The sequence below is a fragment of the Octopus bimaculoides genome, chromosome 13 (genome assembly GCF_046866305.1).
Source record: "Octopus bimaculoides isolate indiv1 chromosome 13, ASM4686630v1, whole genome shotgun sequence".
Lineage (NCBI taxonomy): Eukaryota > Metazoa > Mollusca > Cephalopoda > Octopoda > Octopodidae > Octopus > Octopus bimaculoides.
Genome location: NC_142940.1, coordinates 55116110 through 55126109, shown reverse-complemented (window position 1 = coordinate 55126109; position 10000 = coordinate 55116110). Strand labels below are relative to the sequence as shown.

Sequence of the window (10000 nt, the reverse complement as noted above, 5' to 3'; positions counted from 1 at the left end):
TATGCATAACTATATAAAAGGTACACGTACACACACGCACACACACACACACACACACACACACACACACACAGAGAGAAAGAGAGAGAGACAGGTAAACAAGCGCAGGCACAAACACACACTCACACACATTTTTCGCACGATTTTTTACTTCACAAACAAAAGTGTAGTTGATATATATCGTATTAAGTTTCTCACTCGTCGTGATCTTTCAGACAGCAATAAACTGAAATAGCAACTTTAGCTATGCAGGAAATCAAATGCATTTAAAAGAAATTTCTTTGTATGAGGACATTTAGTGAATGTTTCATTTTTCGGTTTAATACGCTATCTGTTGTTACCGTATATTTGTGTGATTCGCAGTTTGCATCTTTACTTTGCATCTTTAACGACAATAAGTGAAGCAACTTGAGGCAATGGTCAATATCAGATGGTAGAATTTACACCAAACAATTTGATGTCAATTTTCGATAAAAATGAACATCACAGAATCCCACTTAACCTCCCTTATCTAAGAACTTGTTGCTGTTGTTGGTACTCCGTCGCTTACGACGTCGAGGGTTCCAGTTGATCCGATCAACGGAACAGCCTGCTCGTGAAATTAACGTGCAAGTGACTGAGCACTCCACAGACACATGTACCCTTAACGTAGTTCTCGAGGATATTCAGCGTGACACAGTGTGACAAGGCTGACCCTTTGAATTACAGGCACAACAGAAACAGGAAGTAAGAGTGAGAGAAAGTTGTGGTGAAAGAGTACAGGAGGGTTCGCCACCATCCCCTGCCGGAGCTTCGTGGAGCTTTAGGTGTTTTCGCTCAATAAACACTCACAACGCCCGGTCTGGGAATCGAAACCGCGATCCTATGACCGCGAGTTTGCTACCCTAACCACTGAGCCATTGCGCCTCCACCTCATAACTGTAACATAACACATCAATGTAATAAGAATAGTCGTGACTTCACTATAATAACAACACTGTCATAGTTTCACTGTTATAATATAAATATTATATCATTGTTATAACAGTCACACTATCGTAACATCTGTTATTACATTGTAAAAGAATCGCTGTCGTAAAGGCACAGGCGTAACGACACTTTCATAAAAAAAAACATTGCTGTATCGTTACTGTAATGACAACATTGATGTAACATCACTCTCTTAACAACACTGTCATAAACTTTTGTCATAATATCAGTTATAATACACTGTCTACTGTCATAACTTCGCTGTAATAACATTATCGCATCTTCTTATTCATAACAACCCTGGCTCAACATGACTCGTAACAGCGTCCTGGCCATATTGTCATCAACATCGTTTACGTCCAAACGCCTCTTCAATCAGAAGAGAAAACCCTTACAAAAGGATAATCACAAGCCTTAACATAATTATCAGATATTAACGATGACAAATTCCAGTATCTTGACAGGGCCACTTGTCTCGCTCTTTCCTGTTGTGTCTCCCCGACACTGCCATCACAACAACAATAATAATAATAATAATAATAATAATAATAATAATAATAATAATAATGTCTCTCATCCTATTGACCTTGATAACGTTCAAAGACGAGAGAAATTATTTAGCAGAGAAAATTAGCAAAATTGTTGAATTCAGTCTAAAATTGACGGTGGACAAGTGGTGTATTTAAGGAAACTACAAATGGTGAAATTGTATCGGAATAACACAATGTTAATTTGGAATGTCGCGTAAGTTCAAAGTTTAAACTCTGTATTTGGCTCACATCTAATTTTGAAATTAATTTTTTTCAGTTTCTCCATGCCTTTAACTCTTCCTCCTCCTGCCCTCCTCTCACTCTCTCTCTCTATCTCTCTCTCTATCTATCTATCTATCTATCTATCTACCTATCTGTCTGTCTATCTCTCTAGATAGCTAGCGATATTTCTGTGAAACAATGTCTTTGTTTCTTCCCTTCTTTCGCAATATCTTCCCTCTCTCTTTCTCCCTCCCCCCACACGCACACACATTCGAAGAAAGAAACCTCGCTTCCTTAATTCTCCTCTTACTCCACACTTAAACATAAGTCAGTTATATAGACTTTTAACTATTAACAGATTGTTAATATATAGGCAGTTAACATCTGTATATACACAATATATTGGCTGTTAACATATGTATATATAAAATTTATAGACTGTTAACATTCCTTTCCTTTGCAATATAACTAATGGCATCGATTCCTTTTCAACAACAACCTTTGAATTGACATTTTGTTCGTGACGCTTCCTTTCATCTCGTTTCTAGCTTGTCCGTTTGGAAAACTTAAGAAGCTGTAGGCTATCGTTATATCCTGGTGGGAACTAATTGCTCACACGCCAAATACCCCCATCTATATTTTCTCTCCGAAATAATTGAGACGTTCGTTTCTTCTTCGACTCCAAATTAAATACCCAGAAATAAAGTTATGACACGTTTTGGCGTCGCTGATTCGATGCTGACTTATTTGACATCAGACTTTTTAATATTTCTCTTCTCTCCCTTACCCCCCCCCCCCCCTCTCTCACTCTCTCACACACTCACCCTTGTTTATGTGGATGTGTGCATATTTCTCTTTCGTGATGGCGCGTGGTTTAGTGATTTGGGCATTCGGCTCACGATTCTAATGTCGCGAGTTCGATTCCTGGTGGCGCGTTGCGTCCTTGAGTAAGACACCTTATTTCACGTTGCTCCAGTCTACTCAGCTGGTAAAAATGAGTAGTACCTGTAATTAAAAGGGCCAACCTTGTCACACTGAATCTCCCTGTGAACTACATTAAGGTTATGTGTGTGTGTCTATGGAGTGCTCAGCCATTTGCATGTTAATTTCACGATCAAGCTGTTCCGTTGATCGGATCAACTGGAATCCTCGTCGTCGTAATCGACAGAGAGTCAGTTTTTCTTTTCTATGTGTATGAGGTTGCGAAAGTGTTTATGTCAATTATGCTCAATTAATGAATTATAATCTCTATCTACCTATCTATCTGTCTGTCTATCTATCTATCTAGCTAGCTATCAATCAATCAATCTATCCCCTATCTGTATATTTCTGTGCGTGTGTGTGTGTATGGTCGCATGCGTGTGTGTTTATTTCCAGTGCCAAAACGTACTGTCACCGTCGACCTCGACGGAATTTGATCTCAGAACATAAAGAACCAGATGAAATGCTGCTAAACATGTTGGCCGAACGAACAAACAAACAAACAATTCTACCAAGTCACCACCTTAATATTCATCAACAATAGTTTCAAATTTTTGCACTGGACCAGCAGTTTTTGAGGAGAATTCGATTACATCGACCTCCATATTTCACTGGTACTAAGTTTATCGACCCCGAAGGTATGAAAGGGAAAGTCAACCTCGTAGGGATTTGAACTCGGAACATAAAATCTAGAAGTGAATTTTTTATTTGTTTCAGTCATTAGATTACATCGATGCTGGGGCACCGCCTCGAAGAATTCTAGTCGAACGAATCGACTCCGGTACTTATTTCTTCTTAACCTGGTACATATTTTATCGGCATGTTATGCCGAACCGCTAAAGTTATGGTGACGTAAACACACCAGCATCGGTTATCAAAGTGGTGGTGAGGAACAAATGTAATCTTTTCTAATATAGACGCAAGGCCCGAAATGTTGGCCGAACGAACGAACAAACAAACAAACAAACAATTCTGTGCAGCTGGTACTTATTTCATCGACCCCGAAAGAATGAAAGGCAAAGTCGACCTCGGAAGCATTTGAACTCAGGACGTAAAGAAACGTCGCTAAGCATTTTATCCTGCGCTCTAACGATTCTGCCAGCTCGCTGTCTTAATTTCCGGAAATAAAGACACCAAGCCATTGTTCATGTTCTGGAAATTTCGTAGTTAGATGTTGCACTGGCTTGACAATCGATTAACTTTATACAACGAGCGTTTCGCACACTATTTGAATATTTGTATTAATTACCTCAAAACTTGAAAGCTGAAAATATATTTGAAGTTAAGATTATTTGCAAAATAGCTTAGCAACATAAAGTTAATCCTGCCAGATTAAAAGTTAAGAATGTTAAACAGCATATTGTTTTTACTTTTAAAAAAAAAGATCTAATTATAATCAGCAATTAAGTTAAAATTAAATTACAATATATACAATCATTGTATTTATTAAAAGCATTAAAACTTATTGTTTCGAAAACAATATAATAAAGTTATTAAAATAGTAAAAATGATAATAATAATAATAATAATGATGATGATGATGAATCTAAATTATTTATGAATTATATACAAGGTCAGAAAATTGGGGACAGTCGATCATATCGACTGTTAGGGACTTGGACTGATACTTTATTTTATAGACCTCAGAGAAATGAAAGGCAAAAGCTAACCTTGGTTGGAATTGAACTTAGAATATAAATTAATATATACATCTCAATGTGTGTCCGCGCGCGCGTACGTGTGTTTACATATATATATGTGTGTGTGTGTATGTGTATATATATCTATATTATATATATAGATATATACACATATTATATATATATATACATTTATATTATATATATATATTTATACTATATATATATATATATATATATATATATATATATATATATATATATATATATATATATATATATATATATATATATATAAGACCCGTCAAATGGCGAAGGAAATCAGAGGAGTCAACGGTCATCCCATATAGTGAAGCGTTGATGGTGTTCCTTAATCCTAGTGAAGAGAGTCCCATCTAGAAGAAGGGGATTTGAAATAAAAACCATTCAGCGAGGACTTATAACCAGCTGATCCCAATTTACCCAGATAAAAAAAAGACTATGTTATGAAGATGTTATAATTTCGTCTGGTGACGACTCATAATAATTATACAGAGGCCAATCCAGTCCTGATCGTCTTTCGCCCAAACTACTCCCGACACAAAATATCCATCTCTCCATATTTAAATGTTTAACTATTTTAACGCATATATTTGCTTGATTTGGAAAATTAGTAGAACTTACTTTCATCAAACCGTATTATTCTTTTCTACTCTAGGTACAAGGCCCGAAATTTCTGGGGAGGGGGCTAGTCGATTAGATCGACCCCAGTACGCAACTGGTACTTAATTTATCGACCCCCAAAAGAATGAAAGGCAAAGTCGACCTCGGCGGAATTTGAACTCAGAACGTAAAAACAGACGAAATACCGCTAAACATTTCGCCCGGCGTCCTACTTATTCTATCGGTCACTTTTGCCGAACCGCTAAGTTACGGGGACATAACACACCAACATCGGTTGTCAAGCGATGGTGGGGGACAAACACAGACACAAGCATACAAATATATATATATAGATAGATAGATAGATAGATAGATAGCTGTGCAACGGGTTTCTTTCAGTTTCCGTCTACCAAATCCACTCACAATACTTTGGTCGGCCCGAGGCTATAATAGAAGACACTTGCCCAAGGTGTCACGCAGTGGGACTGAACCTGGAACTATATGGTTGGGAAGCAAGCTTCTTACCACACAGCCCTCCTAAGCATATAAATGCAATTCAGTTCCTATCCATTACTTCTTTCTGTTAACTTCCTTTATCTTAGTCGCTCAGTTCTGTCGCTAGAGATACTTCTAGTCATATAATCTGCTCCAAGGATTAAATATTTTTTTTCTTTTTTTTTTTTTTATTCGTTAAGATAATACTCTCTTGCAAAATTGGAATCGTATATATTATGGGAACACTATGCATAGAATGATTTTCTTTTTTTTTTTTTTCATTTATTTCCTTTCTTTATTTAAAAACGTAAATCTTTTTTGATATTTAAACATTTTTCACCATCGTTCATTTCAAATATTTATTTTATTCCTATCCGTGTCAATAGTGGGCACGCCACTTTCTATTCAGTTAATACAATTAGCAAAACCCTTAATTCAAGCTGCCGCTAAAAATTTCTTTCAATAGTTTTAAATATTTGTTTATATGTTGAAGTGTCAATGATGTATGTATTATGGAAGCATATGTCAATGCTCAAAGCGAGAAACCTTTGAACGTTGTTTATCACGAAGCCTTTCGCTGGGAATCGTCTGTCGCAGTTTTGATAGAATAGATTGGTATTGTTGTTGTTGTTTTTCCGTTTCTCTGTTGCAAAAACAAACGTTGTATTCCATGCTTATACATTTATAAAGAACCAAAACGGTTCTCTTTCGAGAAATTGGCCACCAACTAAGTCGTCTGTTTCTTCCGGACAATACCGGGTATCATAACAGTGTGCTTGCGCGTGCAAGTGTATAAATACATATGTATACATGTGTTTACACATACACACACATAAATACGTACGTACGCACATACACACATACATTCATACATACATACAAACATAAACACACACATACATACATACATACAATACATCGCGGTAAAGGCTTTTGATAGTTCTTCTCGCGGATTTCACATACAGTCTCTCTCTCTCTCCTTCTTTCTCTGTCTTTCTTTCTCACTCTCTATCTCTCCCGTTCTCTTTCTATCTTTCAAATCATATTCTCACTCTTATACACATAAAAAGATGCACTTACACACACACACACACACAGACGATCACTCGCTTATCCACGCATAGACACCTCCCATGCACACAGATACACTCAAGATCCAATACCGCCATGCCGAGTCCTCGCATCGTTATGTTTCAATGATGTCATAAACCGCATTCAAACTGAATTGTGACACAAATTAAGGCATCATTCTGCCGTTCTCAACCTCTCCTCCCACGTAACCCCTATCATGTCAAATTCCTATTATTTAACTACTACCAGCTTAAGCAGGGCTGAACAGCCCCAGTTAACCTTTGTACGGTTAGAGGTCAAGTGTCGACATCAGTCTGAATAGATAGCCATGTGACAGAGAAATATTCGGTCAGGCATTGACCTTTTAATAAGACCGGTCTATATCGTTGGTGTATTATAAATGATTATGGCGAGCGGTGAATGGCAGCGGGTTTAGATAGATAGATATACGTAGTTTATTTTCTTTTTTCTCTTGTTTGTTTCGGTCGTGAGACTGCGGCCATGCTGGAGCAATACGTTGCGAAATTTTAGTCGAATGAATCGATCCCAGTACTTTTTTTTTAAGCCTGGTACTTATTCAATCGCTTTTTTTTTTTGTCAAGCTCCTAAGTTACGGCGACGTAAAGACACCAACACCGGTTGTCAAGCGGTGGTGGGAGACAAACACAGACACGCACACACACACACACACACATAATATACATACATATAAGGCGGCGAGCTGGCAGAAACGTTAGTGCCCCGGGCGAAATGCTTAACGGTATTTCGTCTGTCTTTATGTTTATAGACGCAGGAGTGGCTGTGTGGTAAGTAGCTTGCCTACCAGCCACATGGTTCCGGGTTCAGTCCCACTGAAGCCTCGGGCCGACCAAAGCCTTGTGAGTGGATTTGATAGACGGAAACTGAAAGAAACCCGTCGTATATATGTATATATATATATGCATATGTATGTGTGTGTATATGTAGTGTATCTGTGTGTGCCCACCCCCCAACATCGCTTGACAGCCGATGCTGGTGTGTTTAGGTCCCCGTAACTTAGCGGTTCGGCAAAAGAGACCGATAGAATAAGTGCGAGACTTACAAAGAATAAGTCCTGGGGTCGATTTGATTCGACCAAAGGCGGTGCTCCAGCATGGCTGCAGTCAAATGACTGAAACAAGTAAAAAAAAAATAAAAGAATATACGACGGACTTCTTTCAGTTTCCGTCTATCAAAATCCACTCACAAGGCTTTGATCAGCCCGAAGCTATAGCAGAAGACACTTCACGCAGTGGGACTGAACCCGGTACCATGTAGTTGGGAAGCAAGTCTCTTACCACACAGCTACAACCGCGCCTGTAATTATTAGATATATATACTATATCTAATACCTAAAATTTACCCGGTTCCCATATATGAGGTTGAGCCTTAATGCACTACAAACTCTCTTCCTTAAATATTTGCTGTTGAAACTGGGGTGCGTCAAATACAACCGTGCTCATTTATTTATTTAGTTAGTTTTGCCATCAAATACTGCGCCCTTTTATACCTTTGTAAGTTCCAGTCCAAGGTTTGTGATCGTGTTGAGGGCACCGCTATTACTTTTGTTGTTTCAACTGCCCACGTTCTGTTGTTGCTTTTCTGTAAACTGGTGAGTTTGATAACCGTTGCCCTCTTTTACGTTTCTCTCTTTCATGTCGTTGGTTCCAGTGCAGTACGCATTTTTAGGCTGTCCCCTTTATATGTGTATGAGTGTGTGTGTGTGTGTGTGTGTGTTTATATGTATGAGCAAAAGCAAGAAAAAATAACAAAAGGGACAGGTTTTCAGAAAGGTGTTATTAATTTCACGCTTGTGTATAAATACACACACACACACATTACGCATACACATACACACTCTCACATACATACACACACATCCCCCGTACACACACAAACACACATTACGCATACACACACACTCTCACATGCATAAACACACACATACGCATACACACACTCTCTCACGTACATGCGCACACATACACACGCATCCCCGCGTGCGCACACATACACACACATCCCGCGCACGCGCACACACACACTTTCAGGAAACTCGTACATTTATTCATTTCTACACATTCTACATATATGTGTATGTGTGTGTACTGATATTTGTGTGCGGTGTGTATGTATGTGTGTATGTGCGAGTATGTGTGTATGTGTGTGTGCGTGCGTGTGTGTATCTTTATAGTCTGCTAGAGAGATCTAGATAAGTGCTGTTCCAATGATACGGTTTTATTTGTTCAGTTTAGTCAGCCATATCATATAAGCTGTTCTCAACATCCTTGTTAATTTACAGGGATTAACCTTAACTAATAGTTCTAACATAAGTGATGATAACACCACCAACCACCCCTCCTCCTCTTCCTTCTTCTCCTTATGTCTTTATCATTCTCTTGTTTTGCTGTTCTTACTCTTGTTTTTGGTGTTGACATTAATGCTTGGTGTCGATGGTGCTGTTTCTTCCCATCCTGTCTTATCTATTTTGAGGTAAAACGAGCGATGAAAGTTAATCCATGGAAAAGGTCTTCTGTCCTTGTTTCGTTTTGCAGCTTCTGTGACTGCTCCAAAATGTAGCAAATAACAACGGTTTCAAATTTTGGCACAAAACCAAAAATTTCTTTTGGTGGGGATGGATTAGAGATTAGTCCACATCACTTTGTAAGGAGCATAGGGCCGCTTTCTCAGTTTCTCTAGCGTAGATATTTCTCTCTGGACGGGACGCCGATCCGTTGCAGGTTTACTCTCAGTAAATCATCATACGTCCTTCTTTCGATGCTGGCATAGGTTGGAAAGTTCGACAGGATCCGATAGGCCCAAGGACTGCATTATGCTCCATTGCTTGCTTTAGCATGGTTTCTACAGCAGGTTGCCCTTGACTGGTACTTAATTTATCGACCCCGAAATGATGAAAGGCAAAGTCGACCTCGGCGGATTTTAAACTCAAAACGTAAAAGATATTGGTTCAGAGTCCAGAGTAGGAGAGAGCTTAGTTGAGTAAATCTATTCCAGTACTTGACCAGTTCTTTATTTATCGACCCCGGAAGGTTTGAAAGGCAAAATTAACATCAGTTAAATTTGAACTCGGAATGTAATGGTTCAAATCACGCTGTGATCAACTTAGCCTCTCAACAACAACAACGACGGCGGCGACGTAAGTGATTGCTATAGTTGATTAAAATAACCCTTGTGTGTTACTGCTACATTTTTATCGATCCGAAGTCGATTGTGGCGAGATTTGTCTGCCAAGAATAGAGAAAAGCGTAGGAAATACTATCGCTTTGTTAGTTGGGTGTCCTGTTATGTCAACCATCTTTCCCTGCCATTCTGCTTCAATGCAATGTTATTAAACATATTAATTTCCTTCGTCATTTCATTAATGGACCACTTCTGATCCGCTCATACTGCTGGCTGGTCTCAAGAAATTGT

The 10000-nt window shown here is 38.6% G+C and overlaps 1 protein-coding gene and 1 long non-coding RNA gene across 23 annotated transcripts in view; one reads left to right on the top strand and one right to left on the bottom strand.

Moving 5' to 3' along the window:
* The window catches only part of LOC106867546 (proton channel OtopLc), a 271069-nt gene that overhangs the window by 228473 nt on the left and 32596 nt on the right, over window positions 1-10000 (top strand). The window lies entirely within an intron of this gene.
* Window positions 3399-10000, bottom strand: part of LOC128249301 (uncharacterized) — a 58589-nt gene continuing 51987 nt past the window's right edge. Inside the window, exon 5 of the long non-coding RNA XR_016244049.1 lies at window positions 3399-3966. This is a non-coding gene — a long non-coding RNA (uncharacterized LOC128249301). The remainder of the gene's footprint in view (window positions 3967-10000) is intronic.